Raw genomic sequence first — 16679 nt, 5'->3', positions numbered from 1 at the left:
ATTCTTGTCTTTTTCAAGGTCATCAACCCATGAAATTTATACCCACCTATCACAAGGCATCTATTGTTTTCAGTTCTTATTTGAACCCAGATTGTAGAGCTACTTTAATTAAAATCTACGTCAGTAAGAGTGAACATTCGACTTCAGCCCACTAGTGTATTGTGTTGTCATTTTGTCAGGTCTGACTCTTAATAGTGTTCAAGCTTTAACTTGCTAGAATTGATTGGTGTTTATGTATTTATAGGTTATTATGACATCGCCCACACAAACTTGATCTGCAGGCACCGGAAGCAAGTGGGAAAGATTTCCATATTGATGTAGACGATCGGACAGCACAGGTAAAAGAACAATTGCCTCTTTCTCTGATTCTAAGTTCATTCTCTTCCAGGTAAGACATTTGTATTTTATTTAAATGATGACTTGATTGACCCTGTGTGATGTCAATACAGACAAATAGGTACTAGGTCCTTTTATTTCCAGGAACAAATATGTAATGGCCTCAACTTGAAAAACTTTCTTAATCCATCATGCATGAGGGTTAACAAATACAAAATCATGTATTGTGACTTGTAGACATCTGTTTATTTGGATTTGTTAACTTGGAAAAATAGGGTTATGTGTTCTAAATGTTATCTTAAGAGTTTGATGGAAAGTTTTGAAAAGAGCAAAATACCAATATTAATAATTTATTATAGCTTTAGAAAGATTAAAAATCTACAAACCAAATGTCCATCATAATGCAGAAATGTGAACAAGTCACATATTGTGATTTTGGCAATGTGTTTTATGTAGCAACCAAAATTGTATTGTATATTTTCAATAATATATTAAGAAAATCAAAATGGAAATATATATATATATATATATATATATATATATATATATATATATATATATATATATATATATATATATATATATATATATATATATATATATGAGACCTATGAGTATGTTTAACATTTGAATTTTGTTGTTGGTTTTGAAATTTCATATTTCAGAAATCATAGATAATACATGTACTTTAGTCAGTCATTTTATAAGCTCTTTGAAAAGTCCATGTCATTTTAAATTTTTTGGCAGCAAATAAATAGGTAACTAAATATATTACATGTAGCAAGAAATACATTTAATATTCATAAAGATCAAATTTTCCATTATAATCTAGGTACAAGGAATAAAATTTGATATGTTGTAATAAAAGAAAAATCTTCAAAATGTTAATTTTTCATGCTTTTTGTAGTACATTATGTGAAGATCAAAAATTATTTTCACTGCGAAAATTTATTCCATTTGAGTTCCCAAAATCATATGTTGATCAAAAATCATGTTCACTGGGAAACTTTACTTCAGTTGAGTTCCCAAAATCATATGTTGATTAAAAGTCATTTTCACCGGGAAACTTTACTCCACTTGAGTTGTCCAAACCATATACTTTTAAATACTGTAATAGAAGAGTTAGACTGATAATCTTGTATTAACCTTTTTTGACTTCAGGCACAGTTTGGTATTATGTTTTGACATCACTGTAGAATAAGCCCTATAAGGCACTAATGCCAATGTCTACAGATTGAATGGTCATTTCAAGTCAATATAATGGATTTTGTGCAGTATTCAGTCACAAATTGTGATAAAAAAACAGTAAAAAGATATTGCTTTTCTTTGTTTTAATTTGTAAATGAGGAATAATGCCAAAAATAGAGATATCCTAATTATAGTTTGTCAAACCAGGAAGTATTGGGAGATTCCAGTGCTGGTTCTAAATTATTTTCCAAGCCATTAGCAGTTATAACATATCATTGCAAATCTATCTAAAGATAGAAGAAGAAATTTTTTGAGATATCATTTAGGCAGCTATTTGGGGAAATAAGAGACAGATGGGGTAAAGAAGAAGAATGTTTCCTAGGATACAGAAAATTCTAATGGCAAGCACAAATCTTCATCAAACATGATTAAAGATATTAGGGGATAAGGTGTTCCATTTAATAAAAAGGAGGGAGGTCAGGGTCACCCATGTTAAAGAACTGTAATTATTCTCAGAGAGTAGTGTTGCTAATTGTGACAGAAAATTAGGATGTCATTATTTATTTTTTCAGAGCGGCAAAACACACCCAAGATCATGCTTCTATATTTTCATGTACAGTATGCTCAAAAGTCATTATGTTTTCTTTTTTTTGTTGCTAGATAGACATGTTGACCATACCTGTAGCATTTGTTGTTTCAGTTTGTTAAATTCCCACAGGATTAGTGCTCATTTCATAATTTATTGCAAATTCCCTACACAGTAGTCTACACAAATTCCCTACACAGTAGTTTACACAAATTTCATACACAGTAGTCTTTACAAATTCCTTACACAGTAGTCTCTATGTTAACATACTTTATTGCAAATTCCCTACACAGTAGTCTCTACATTAACATACTTCATTGCAAATTCCCTACACAGTAGTCTCTACATTAACATACTTCATTGCAAATTCCCTACACAGTAGTCTCTACATTGACATACTTTATTGCAAATTCCCTATACAGTAGTCTACAAAAATTCCCTACACAGTAGTCTCTACATTAACACACTTTATGTTCTGGTGATATGTATTTCTGCATATATATATATATCCAGGGCAGGTAATGCATCTGTCAATTTTTGTGAGGGTTATACTTTTACTAGCATTTGTAAATGATGCAATAGAAATTTATAATAGCAATGAATACTGTGTTTTCGAGTATTGAAAATTAAAAACTAAGTCTGAACAGAAACCTCCATATTTGACAGTTAATGGAAGAATGTGTGTTACCATATATACTCACCAATAAGATAAATCCAGCTGCAAACTGTTCAGACCCAGAGATCAGCCGTCACATAAGGTGCCAACAGATCTGGGTCGTGTTTCCAAATTTTATATTATTAGAATGACAATACGGCTGTAGTATGTCAGGTATAGAAGGCTTAAGCCAGTCCCAAGCAGAAGTAGTTCCTGAATAGATTCATCCATTGTTGTGTTTTGTTCAAGATGTTAAAATTTGTATGATCAAGGTTTAAATATGTCTTGATGTCTTGTCAATTTAGTGCCATTCAGCATGCTGTTGGGCAAGTCAGGAAATCTTGTTTTGTCAGCAGTGGTAGTAATGTGTAATGAGTGATACCCCCAAAATAAATGCTGAATTTCATTGAACCTTTTGTACAGTAAGGGACCACATGAGATGATGAATAGGTCATGTGACTGGTCAGCTCCTGTTCTCAGCTACTAAGGAAGATTTTTTTGTTTTTCCAGTAGTTAGGTTGTCAACTCGCATTTCAAAACTGGTAGAAGACAGTCTCACATTCAAATTAGCCGTTTCACATGTCAGTGATGTTACCATGTTATTTTGTTTAAATGGTGGGTTATCACACAGATGAACAAAATATGGTTGGGTTTGATGGTGGCAGGATGCACAGTTAGCTATAGGGAAGCTGTTTGATAACTACAGTACTCCAGACAAACAAGTTTCATTTTGAATTCCAATTAATCCTCATGTTAAAGCTTCTAAGTTTGTTTTTTGTTACTTCAGTAATGTGGTCAGATACAGTTGGTCAGAGTAATGTTACTTTTTACATGGACACATCTGTTTTCCAAAAGTTGGTCAGCGGGACCAGCATTTCACATTTTTCTGACTTGTGTAAAGTTTTTCACTAAACAGTTTCTTTTGCACTGTAGGTTAGGGAGTCATTCAATTTTGTGGATACATCTTGGGTAAAATACAAAATCATCAAAAGTAGGTCTGTTTAACCCAGATTTCATTTTTCATTGAGTTAAGTTTTGCATTTTGGTCACTTTCTTGTTACTGTTAGCCACAAGTAATGGAAATTAATGCCAGTATGTCTTGGTGGTTACAACACCTTTCCACTAAAAGTAGGTCTATATGACCTATACTTCATGGTTCTTTGACTTCTGTCAGTTTTAAGTCAGCTTTTGTTACAGTGCCATGCAACTTAAGTTGAGCATGCACTTGAGTGAGATCACCAACATTATGGAAAAAGTTGGTTATTTGAACCTGTATTTCATGCATCAGTGACATTTCTATCACATATGAGTATCAGTGGTTGGCCTTTGGGAAGATGATAGAGTCTTGGCTTGTACGAAGTATGTGATGTATTTTCTAGCTAAATCAATGCTGTCATTATCAAAACCACTGGGGGATTGGGGGACAGCCTCCACAAGCATAGCTGGGTTCTTCTTACTGGAAAGGTGTGTGGGGTTTCTATTGAACTCTTGAAACTATAACAGGCAAGGAATTTACAGAATCACTTTGTACATGTCCTTTGCGTGTTTGCCTAATAGTGTGGACAGGTTTTAATGTAACTTTGATAATTATCCTCTGCCATTGAAAGCCTTTTCACTTGAAGTAAAGGTCACTGTTATTAAATATTGATTTTGCTTCTGAATTTCATTTTTCTCAAAAGAATGTAATTCTAGAGAATAGAATGTGTTGAAATATGGTATATCGATATTCCACTTAGCTTAGAGAATTACTGTGAATTCATTTATTTTCATGCTTATCAGCAGTCATTTTTTTTTCAGAATGTGACATTTCATTAGTACTTAAATTTGTGGAGTGGGAATGAAGTCCTTTTATTTCTGCAAGAAGTTTGTTGTTGGTTGAATCTTCAAATTTGTGGCTTATAAGAGCCACAAAGTCTGTAAAAACTAGAACCCTGCAAGTAATAGTGAATTCATAATCAGTTGAATTAATTTTTATATAAGGAGTTTCAAAATCACTGGTCCTGATATTTTGATTTAAAATAGAGGGATCCTTTTTATATGATGTTATAAGGTGGAGCATATTTTGGTGTCTGTTCTCTGTACATTCTTTAGTCCGTTTCCAGCTTTTTGTTACCATATAATAATTTGTGTTGTTTTGCATCTACAGTTTGCTGACTTTGTGAATTGCTTGCTCTTGGGATAGGAAATATCCCAGTCAATTTTAGCAAGAAAAGCTCAAAAGTCAGGATCTCTGTGACTGGTTGAAGAAAAATGGTTTCTGTGTAGTGACTAGTTTACGACCATGTACAGGCTTGCGCATGAAGTGAAGAAGCCAGTCGATTTTGAAATTTAAAGATCTGAGGTCAAGGTCACTGTAACTGAAAGAAGAAACATGGTTTCCAGACAATACCATTTACAACTGAAAAAATTAGGGGTGGCTTGCACTTGAGATGAGAAAAGATCCTATCAATTTGATTTTCAAATGGTCTGAGTTCATTGTCAAAGTGACTGAAAGAAGAAAAATGGTTTCTGCACAATAACTTGAGTTCTCCATCATTTGCAGTTGCCAAACTTTGTGGATGGAATATATATGGAGTAAGGAAGATGCAAATCATTTTCAGGGTTAAAAGGTCAAAGATCAAGTTAACTTTGAGTTAGTAATAATGATTTCAGCACAGTATTTATTTGTTCTACATCACATACCTGGATCAAACTTCGTGGGTGGCTTGTACTTGGGGATCACATACCTGGACCAAACTTCATGGATGGCTTGCACTTGGGGTCAGAAGGAAACCTGTTGATATTCATGTCAGAAGTCAAAAGCCAAGGTCACTGTGACTGAAAGAAAAGAATTACTTTTGCACAGTAACATTAGTTCTTCATCACATTCCTTAGTTGTGCTTTGTAGATGGCTTACTTTGGAAAGAAGCCAAACTGAAGGGAGCAGCAGTGACAGTAGTAGACAACTGACAACTCAATAATGTAGGCAACTGAACATAAAGGAAAGGTTCTTTGATCCATATCTTCAAAATGGTCAGTCATAATGTAATTTCAGTGTTTTCAAGCATTCATTAGCTTGCTTTAGAATATATTCTTCAAAATTTACCAAGCATAGTGTTAGACATTGGTCCATATCTTCAAAATGGTCAGTCATGATAGCCTGGCACATATGTTGGCCAGTGTCAGCAATAGGATAATAGCTTGGCATATACTCTGGCACAAATTATGGCCATTATCAACATAGTCTGGCACATACACTGGCACAGATTATGGCCATTATGAACAATAGGCTAATATCCTGGCACATATACTGTCACAGATTATGGTCATTGTCAACAACTTGGCACTTGGATGAAGTTACAGCTTTCAAGATTAATCGATCCTTTTCAGAATTACATGTAAGAGTTATCTCTTGTGCTAACCAAGAGTTGTCTCCTATGCTAGCCATGTATCAAAAACAAGGTTCAAGATGTGAGACCACTGTCTGAGAGCAGTGGAAGACAAACTTAGATTTATACAGTATATTGCAAGTTTCAAATATGATGATCATTCTGTATTTCTTACGTTTTCTTTAGGCAATGACTTTTCCATTTAAACAATTCTAATTTTTTATATCCCTTCTTTATCACACGCAAGTTGATGTTCAAGAATTGATAGAAAATCACAGTTCCTCACATAAAATACCACTGCTTTTTAAAAAAAACTATATTCTCATTTCCTGTCTATGAGCAAGTCAAGCAGCTGATGAGAGTTATACTCGGCTGTAATTATCAACCATGGAAGGTCATTACATATAAGTTATCTTTGTAAAATCCAACTGGCCCAAGAAAGTAATATTGATTTCGGGTTAAAAAGATGAAGTCAAAGTCATTCTGACTGAGAGAAGAAAAATGGTCTCCATGGAACAGTTCTCCATTATCTGTTGTTACCAAACTTTGTAGATGGTTTACAGTTGGTATAAGGAAGAACCCTAATGATTTTTTTCAGTCAAAAGGTAAAGGTCAAGGTCATTGTGACTGAAATAATAACAAACTATTTATGTACAGTGATATTAGTTTGATGTACCTCAACAAAATTTATGCATTGCCTGCACTTAGGGTTAGGAGGATGCTATTGATTTGTGGATTCAAAGGTCAAGGTCATGGACTTAACCAAGCTTTGTGGATGGCATGCATTTAGAGTCAGAAGAAAGTCAATTGACTTTGGAGTCCTAAGGGCAAAGGTTAAGGTAGCTCTGACAGAAAGAAGAAAAATTGCTTGTTTGACAGAAGAGCATTAAACTTGGGAGAGGTGGTGTATCTTGTACTCCTGTTTGAAGGTGGTGTCTCATGTACTCCTTTTTGAAGGTGAAATATGAAAGTTTCTGTTTAAATATATTTTGCAATCTTCTATACTTGAAAACCTCTTTCGTTGTTACTACACATTTTTGTTGCATTGTTTACAATAATTATGTCATTGGCATTATTCATGGATTAAAAAATTAGAAATTGATATTGAGTTTGATTTTTGAATACATTGTACAAGATGTGGGATAAGGTCCAAGTAAACAGATATTTTCACTAACAGAAAATAGGATGATCCATGCAGTAAAACTATGGATTACCCACCCCCTTTAAATGCAACTCCTTTTCTCTGAACATAATGTTTCACAATGTTCTGCTTGTTGCTCTTTCTTGACCATAAATGTATGAAACAAAGATTTAATAAAGCTATATTTGTAGTTAAACATTTCTGTCCACTAAGAAAGGCGATGACTTAATTTTAAGTATATTTCACTTTCTCTCCCACTTGCTCTCAATGTCAAGACAAGACATGTTGATTAAACCTGGGATTACCCATAATATGGCTTCCTAGCTTGCAGTTCAATATTTGGGGAGTAAAAACTTTAAGATCAATATGTAAGAAAATAAGCAGATTAAAAGAATAAGTTACATCGACACTGTACTTAAAAGATTACAAATCATATAAACAAGATACATAATTCCTGATAATCAAGTACATAGCTCAGAACAGGTTACACAGTTAAACCACATGAACTATTTGATGTGATAGTATGAAATATGGATTATAGTGTTAATTGAGTAAGTAATTGTCACACTGTGGATTATAGAGTTAAGTGGGTAAGTAATTGTCCCAATATGGATTGTAGTGTTAATTGGGTAAGTAATTGTCACAGTATGGATTGTAGTGTTAATTGGGTGAGTAATTGTCACAATGTGGATCATAGAGTTAAGTGGGTGAGTAATTATGTTGATTATGGTTTTAACTGGGTAAGTAATTTCACAGTGTGGATTATAGAGTTAAGTGGGTAAGTAATTGTCATAATGTGGATTATAGTGTTAATTGGGTAATTAATTGTCACTATGTGGATTGTAGTGTTAATTGGGTGAGTAATTTTCACAATGTGGATTGTAGTGTAATTGAGCAGGTAATTGTCATGATGTGGATTGTAGTGTTAATTGGGTCATTGTCCCAGTGTGGATTATAGTGTTAATTGGGTAAGTAATTATTACAATGTGGATTAAAGTATTAATTGGGTAAGTAATTGTCACAAGGTGTATTATGGTATTAATTGTGTAATTAATTGTAACAATGTGGATTATGGTGTTAACTGGGTATGTAATTGACACAGTGTGGATTATAGTGTAAATTGAGCAAGTAATTGTCACAGTGTGGATTAAACTGTTAATGGGTAGGTAATTGTCACAATATGGATTAGAGTGTTAGGGTATATTGGTCATATGTTTCATGAAAATAATGATGTTCATGTAAGGTTTTATTAGCCAGTTTCATTCTGAAAGACATTTCCAGATCAAGATATAATAGTAATTTTTGCCAAAAACTGAGTATGTGATTGTTAAGGCATGCATATGTATTGTATGAAATACGGTAATTGTTACAAATCTTTTATATTTTGTTTTCCAATATCCAGTCTAGAAAATCATGAGGAACATGAATAGTCTTAATGACATTGAATTAATGAAGAGCACAGAGATTTTTCAGTAGTTTCATTCTGAATATTACTTTGTCTATTATGAAACCTTAGATGTATTATCAACTTTCTGTGCAATGCTGTTTGTTATAACCTCTCCAGACAAGTTTCAATTATAAAAAAGACCTAATATTTTACTGATTTTTTTTTATTCAATGATTTGACCATTTTATTCAGCAATGAAGTATTGGATCTTTTGAAGTTTGTATTTTAACCAAAAGAAAGTGTTTTACCACAAGGAAGTGAAGGCTTATTATCAGCCAAGCACTGTAAATGAAGGAGCTCTTATCCCAGCCTTTGAGATATGACAGGATTAGGATCATGGTGTGAAAATAGCATTAAATTATCCTATGCATAGAAACATAATGTACAGTCAGACTTGATGCTTATAATCATATCATTTATGTAACAAAGAAAGAGAAGGGGTCCCAGAATGCTGCTCTAAGGCACCCCACAGGTTACAGCCATTACTTCAAACATTTTTTCATTTACATTAATATTTTGATGTGTAAGTTAAAGATCTTTTTAAGTTTGGCTGCCATTGTTGCAGAGTTGATGCCTTTATGTTAAAAATTACATTTTTTGTATGTGATTTCCTATGCAACCTACTCTGATAAAATACATAGGGTTTTTGAATGCTGTCTTGATTACCTGTCCATTCTTCAGAGTTGTATCCCCTTTCAGCTCCAGTATATATACTAAAAATGCCTTTCTTGACTATAACTTCAGATTTCAGATCTGTCACGTAATGCAGAAGCAGATCTAGGTCTATGAAGTTTATTAATAATAATCTGTAGATTAAACTATATATATATATATATATATATATATATATATATATATATATATATATATATATATATATATATATATATATATATGCTGATCTGTCAGCACATGATGCAATGGAAAATGAGGGTCTGTGTTGTTTGTACTTGGCCTCCACTTGTATGCAGGTATATGCAGTACCTTTAAGGTAAGCAGATACAGGTATGAGTGAAGAAATATCCATCTCACTTTATGCTGTGAAACATTAGCAAAAACCTATTTCTACTCTGAACATTAAATAAAATTCCTCTTAGCCGTGCCAATTTATGAAATATAATTCATCTGAATTGATGATGCCCCAAGCTCACCTACCACCAGCTGTCACACAAGTGTTGTTTATTCAACATTCTGTTCAGTCCCCATCTACTCTCAAGCCTGCTTTGTTTCATTTATTATCTAATTATAATCGAAGTTGATAAGCTAGGGAGACTATATGGACTCTGATTATGATTATTTTTCATTCATAGTCCCTACATTTGTTTGTCAGTTCTGTACTTACTGCTGTGTTCCAATCCAAATAAATCATATGTCAATCTAAAGTTTAGTCAGAGATAAACTCACAGTAAATATCTTTTCATTGATTATCTTTTGAGAGACTGAACCATAAAGAAAACAGTGTGCAATGGGTCACCAATTTCAGTTCCAGACCAGCAACAGTGCCTCATTACTCACTGTTTGGCAACAGTGACACAGTGAGTAATGAGGCACTGTGCTGGTCTGGAACTGAAATTGGTGACACCCCATTGCACACTGTTTTCCTTTAATGGTTCAAATAAAAAACATTACATTTTTAAGTTAAGAATCAATGAAAAGATATTTACTGTGAGTTTATCTCTGACTAAACTTTAGACAACAAAGTTGACCAGTGAATGAGATTTGAAACAGTTGACAGCTTGGTTCTGTACATCTTATAACATTTTGTCCAGGTATAGTTCACCAAGGTAGCTCTCAGTGATTTTTGCAGCAGATTGGAATATAAATAATAGCAAAGCTCAAATTTCCCATTTTTATGGGACCAGAACCATGTTTTATAGCAAATCTAGATTGTGTTTCAATCTCAGTAATCACAAATGGCAACAGTGTAATAGGAAAATACAACTCCAGGGAGGCTCTACCTTACTGAACCTTGGTGCTGATCTCTCTTGTGAAGACTTGAGCCAGGTCTTTGAGGTACATAATATCTGTATGGTAGTATGAACTAATCCAGGTAACTTATGGCTGGTACATTGGACATATCTTAATGAGATCTTGGTATCACCATCTTATTGCTTGAGAACTTCCAAGATAATTCAACTCTTCCACCTGAAGTGAAATGTGCTAGATATGGAGTTTGCAAAATGACAATAAGGATGCAGGCACAGGAAAAAAAAACCATTAAGCCTGACATTATGACAGTCAGAATTGTGTAGCAATGGACATGTATTCCATTGATTATCCCAAAATTTAAGAGGCTTCTAGAAGTATGATTATCAGATAATATTTAGCAATTTACAGGATAAATAACTAATAAATTACATTGGCTGTCATAAAGTTCAAGGCATTGTTGTACGGATGGTGATGTTTCATTATTGGTGCAAAATTTAGTACATACCAGTATATAGGGAAGACTGGTAACAATATATATATGCTAAATTCAGAGATATAAATAATTTTTATTTCTCTGTGTTTCAAGCTCATACAGCCAGTTGTGGTCAGTTATAGGTGCAAACAGACTCTATATCATCAACTAGATGTAAAATTCTAATCCCCAAAACTTGTAAACTAGGATTGAGATTTGCCCATGTGGGACATGTACCATGTACTTATTAAAATCAACTGTACAAACATAATTCTGATTGAACATTTCAGATTTATTGTTAAAAGAATGTCGGTTAACAATTATTAAGTAGAATGTTTTATTAGAATGTGATATCTACCATGCTGCACTCTGTCAAAGTACTACATTCAGATATATTGCCATACATAAACAAATTCATGATGCGAATAACATTTTGGAATGACTGCTTCAGTGGCCTAGTGGTTAGAGTATCTTTCTCGGATTTGGGAAGTCGCGGGTTAGAATCCTGGCCGAGTCTTACCAAAGATTTATAAAAAAGGTACTAACAGCTGCCTCACTAGGCAGCAGTAAAAGAGGTTAGTGTTAGGACTGGTTGGCCTGGTGTCAGGATAATGTGACTTGGTGGGACATCATGCTACATGTCTGCAGCATGATGCCTCAGTGTTATAAACTGCCGCACTGCAGACATGATAGCGATATGACTGAAAAATTGTTAAAGGTATGTTCAAAATCCAAATCACGCACGTTTTGGATTATTTAAAGTGCATACAGTCAAACAGATGCCAGACAGATCAGCTCTGGGATACAGGTATATCCTATTTATGATGTATTTATTGAATGTGAAATTCTGCTCACAAACATTCTATTAAAAAAAATTGGCCATTTGTTAAGATCAGTTGTACAAAGTTCAAATGATTATGTTTGAACATTTCTGGTGTAATGATCAATGTCGGTTAAAAATTATTATTGGTAATTAATAATGCAAAAATAATTTGGTTCGTAAGAATGGAATTTCAGCTTATGCTACACGGCTGCACATTGTCAGTCAGTGTCCTAACCACAATTACAGATAAAAAGGAATGCATTTTGTGTTAGACTTGCTTCATTTGCTGTTTTCCTACATCCAGGATAAACAGACCTGGAGAAGGTATATTTTATCCATTTGATCTGTATTTCTTTTGACATTTTACATTCTCTGAAAGTTTAAAATGGCTTAGGTAGACAGCCTGTGTGGGTTGTACTGTAGAGTTTTCATCTCATTCGGTATTATATAAATATGTTTATAAGCAATTACTGAAAGCCATACAAGTAAATATGTGTTACTTATATAATGACTCCCATCATAAGCACATCAGTTAACTGATTGGACTGATTAGATACTGTAAATGAATCGAAGGTACAATATCAACTAGAAGGATGTCTTTCTGTGTTTTTAATAGTCCTCACTTTGACATGGGAAGCTAGTTTCTCTGATAGAAGTTGAGCATTATCCAGAATTTTAACTTTGATATGGTTTAGTAATACAGGAATGGTGATGATAATGAGCATCGACCCCAAAGAGACTATAAATATAAACATACTTGTAAAATTTAACAAATTTTAATGTTAATATATTTAGGAGAAACATTTTTAATTTGAATGTTCTATTTTTAAAGTCAGTACACACAAAGTTTAAAAATTTCATGTGTCTGTCCTTAATAATAAACTTGGGATTTCAATTTAAATTTTTATGTCCAAACAATGACAGAACAATTGTTTTTTCCTATGTTTTCTCTCCATTCAGTACTGAACTTGACATTGTGTCCCAACCCTTATATATCATATGTTAATCTACCAAATATTCAGAGGTGAACTTGAGCTGAAATTCTTGTAGGTTATCCAGTATTTGTTTGAGAGGTTGGACTGGAAACAAAACAACATGCAGTAGGTCAGATTTCATTTCTGGACAAGCAACAATGCCCCACTACTCACTGTGCACTGTTACCAAAAATACACATAGACAACCACACCATAAACATTTACCTTTAGATTAATACCAAGAATGCCTAAATCTACCTCTTCTGTTGCCATCTAAATGAGAAAAAAATATCAGTTAAAAATAGACATCGATTACAGGCGAGGATGCTTACCCAGAATTAATAATTGTGACCCAATTCCATATTGTGGCCTGATTACATAGTAGTATGTCACCATGACTGATATTACTGTATAATATGTACAAATTCACACTGTAAGAACTTCACTATCTTTGAACCAAATTTCAAGAAAGTTTCACTGAGAATCACTTTGTAATAAAGTGGTTATTTCTGATAGAAAATCTCTCATTTTATAGAAATTTCTATGCTGATTTGTAGGTGATGTTATCTCGGATTTGGTGATTCATCAATTTCATTTGCATTTTGAAGGAAGTGACACAGTTTTAAATATAAATTGAATTCATAAAAGCACTTGTTTGACAGAAAGTCTAGTTCCACAGTCAGCTACAGCAAAAGATGTTTGTTGCCTGTTTAGCGAATGTTGCTCCAGACTCGGCTGTCACAGTGGTACAATGGTTAGCATAAATGACTCGTGACCATATTGCAAAAGGTTCTGATCCAACCATTGGATCGACCGCTCCAGTGGCTTAGTGGCTAAAGCGTCCGCCTCGGATGCGGGAGGTCATGGGTTCGATCCCTGGCAGAGTCATACCAAAGACCTACAAAAATGGTACTAACAGCTGCCTCGCTTGGTGCTCAGCATTAAGAGGTTAGTGTTAGAACTGGTTGGCCCGTTGTCAGATAATTTGACTGGGTGGGACATCATGTTACATGTCTGCAGCATGATGCCCCAGTGGTAGACATCACTATAAACTGCCACATTGCAGACATCATAGCGATATGACTGAAAAATTGTTAAAGCTATGTTAAAACTCCAAATCACACACACACACACACACACACACACACCTACCATTGAATCAGTCTGGGTCAGCTACCAATTGCCTTGAAACTGAATAACCTACTTACGTTGCTGTGCTGTAGAACACAATACCAGTCTATTACTGTAGAACACAATACCAGTCTATTTCAGATAGAGACGTCATACAGGCCCTGTATTTGCAAAATTCCTCAATTTTAGGGCATACTCAAGCTTATATTTATATATCTTACAATTAATAAATTAATTGAAATACAAGACTTGAAAGTAGTAATGCATTTAGATACAGATGTCTGTCTAATGTGTATATTTTATATTGTATCAATCTGACAAATATATGTACCTTTGACAAAGGTTATTTTGAATTTGTGTTAGCACTCAGGTTGAGTTTTACGAATAAAGGCAAGGTGTTTAATATATTTTTTGCAGCATGGTATTTTTTATGGACCAGTTTTTTGTAAAAAAGCAATCAAATACATTTTTTTAAATCTCATGACAAGTGAACACTATAAATTTGCATAACAAATATATCACTTTAGTAAAGGTAATTTTGAATTTGAGTTGGCACTCAAGTTGAGTTTTGTTAATATAGGCAAGGTGTTTAAGTTACCATATACCTGCCATATAATGCTTCAACTTGGCATTTTTATATTGATCACTAAAAAAATATTAATCAAATGCAAATTTTTTAAAAATCTCATGAAAAGTAAACTTGAATCCCTATTTAACTTTCATTTTGATCATCATATTATTCAGAGAGTTTGGAGTGGGAACGATGGCTTCTTGTGACAAAAAAGTAGCTGTTTTTAGCACTGCTGGTCAAAAACCAAATGATGGGATGACCTGTTGTCCATCATCTTTCATCCATCCGTTAGCACTGCATTAGTTTTATTGCTTTTCCTAAACTACTGTGAGGATTTCCATTAAACTTTAAACATGCATTCGTCTCAAGGTATAGTTAGTCCTAAATGAAAATAGTACCACTCAGACATCTAGTTTGTCATCTTGAATATCTTATTATCACTGATACTTATATCTACTTGGTGTCCAATATGGTTGCTACAGCTGCCAGCTTTAAAATCTCATTTCTATTCCTCCTACATGGATGACCAACCGCACATGCATGGTGTTTTCACCAAAAGAATGCCTAGCTGGTATTATGAAAATGGTGCCAACCTTACATCCATAACAGCTGCCATGACAGCATTCCCTCATGAATGAGTTTTCTTATTGACAGGATTTTACCAAAATACTCCAAGTGATGTCTACATGATCATAACTGACAATCGTACTGACATCATCGTATGTGGTTGCCACAGCGGTCATATTGAAAATCAGTCACACATACCAGAGGTGGTTTAGCACTCTTTAGTGAAAATAAGAAATGGTCTTGTATTGGATTTCTGAAAATCCTGGTCTTGTATTGAACTTCAGAAAGTCCTGGTCTTACATTGGATTTCTGAAAATCCTTTTCAGCCGTTAGAACAGTAGTCACTTTAATTATTTTTTTAAATACTTAAATATGTGATCATTAAAACTCCCCAAAAATGGATACTGTAATGAGACTTTATGATTTGACCACTTTATGCAGGTGGCCAGTTTAATAAGGTTGAATTAGTATTAAAATGGCTCAATTTTGAATCAACATATGCAGAGGATGCAGCTTTACAGAGGGGTCAAGTTAAGAAGTTTCACTTAGATTAGCTTCACATTTTGTTCAGATAAAACAATCTAAAATAAAAATCCTAGGCCAATTCTAGGCCGTTTCAAGGATGTGTATTTTCCTTCATGCAGATATTGATTTGGGTTCATTGGGGGTCTCTGCCTTGACAAAACAATTTCATTCTATATGTTAGCAGACAACTTTTGCATGACAGGGGGTCTTTGTTCAGGTAGGTGTGGTTGAAATTCTCCAGGTATACTTTACTCACCTGTAGCTGCCTGGTCATGAAATCACTTGGAAATTTGCCCAGGTGAATTTGTTTAGTTTGCTTTATATAATGACCTGATCCTTGGCTGGTTGTGTCAAATTTGCGGATGAAGCCTTCCTGTACAAATATGATCAAATTACAATGAGTACAGGATAGAAAGCAGTTAGCTTGTACATAGTTTTGATTATATCAAATTTGTAAACATTCTTTCTCATAAAATAAATGCTGTTGCAAAATTTCACATTTCTCAGAGTCTTAAAAGTTTTGGAGATGTATAATATCATTGTTATATTTTTTATTTCCTCTGATTTTGTACCAGTATCATCCTGTTTCATGTATATGTTGCCTGCTGGCTTATCCATTGCTGATAAAGATGTGCGTAATGATATATTATCAAAGAACTTTTTACATTATGACGTCATCCAGTTTGCCCTGATATGATCATTTGCGTCATGAATGAAACTAAATAATGCTTGATAGAGGAAAAAGAGTGTATTCATTTGAATAATAGCAACGTATTTCTAAAAGTAATTAGGAGAGATCCGTTAATGCTAATTTTCAGTTGTGAAGCGCAGATCATTGTAAATGTCAAGTTCAATATCGCTGATGGACTTGCTGTTTTTGGTGTAACCAGCTCACAGGTTTGTTGGCATCATGCCAAACAACTGATCTACTGAGATATCATAGTACACCTACAGTAATATATCAGT

At 33.8% G+C, this 16679-nt stretch overlaps 1 protein-coding gene across 2 annotated transcripts in view; it reads left to right on the top strand.

The window, feature by feature from the left end:
* LOC149798167 (uncharacterized) overlaps positions 1 to 16679 on the top strand; it is a 135055-nt gene that overhangs the window by 51384 nt on the left and 66992 nt on the right. For both annotated transcript variants that reach the window (XM_089963278.1, XM_089963277.1), the window contains exon 2: positions 245 to 338. The gene's annotated coding sequence lies outside the window, so the exon portion shown is untranslated. The remainder of the gene's footprint in view (positions 1 to 244; positions 339 to 16679) is intronic.

Source organism: Sinohyriopsis cumingii, chromosome 6 (genome assembly GCF_028554795.1).
Source record: "Sinohyriopsis cumingii isolate HCF-2022 chromosome 6, ASM2855479v2, whole genome shotgun sequence".
Taxonomy (NCBI): Eukaryota; Metazoa; Mollusca; class Bivalvia; order Unionida; family Unionidae; genus Sinohyriopsis; species Sinohyriopsis cumingii.
Note: the sequence above shows the minus strand (reverse complement) of the source record. Positions and strands in the feature narration are given on the sequence as shown.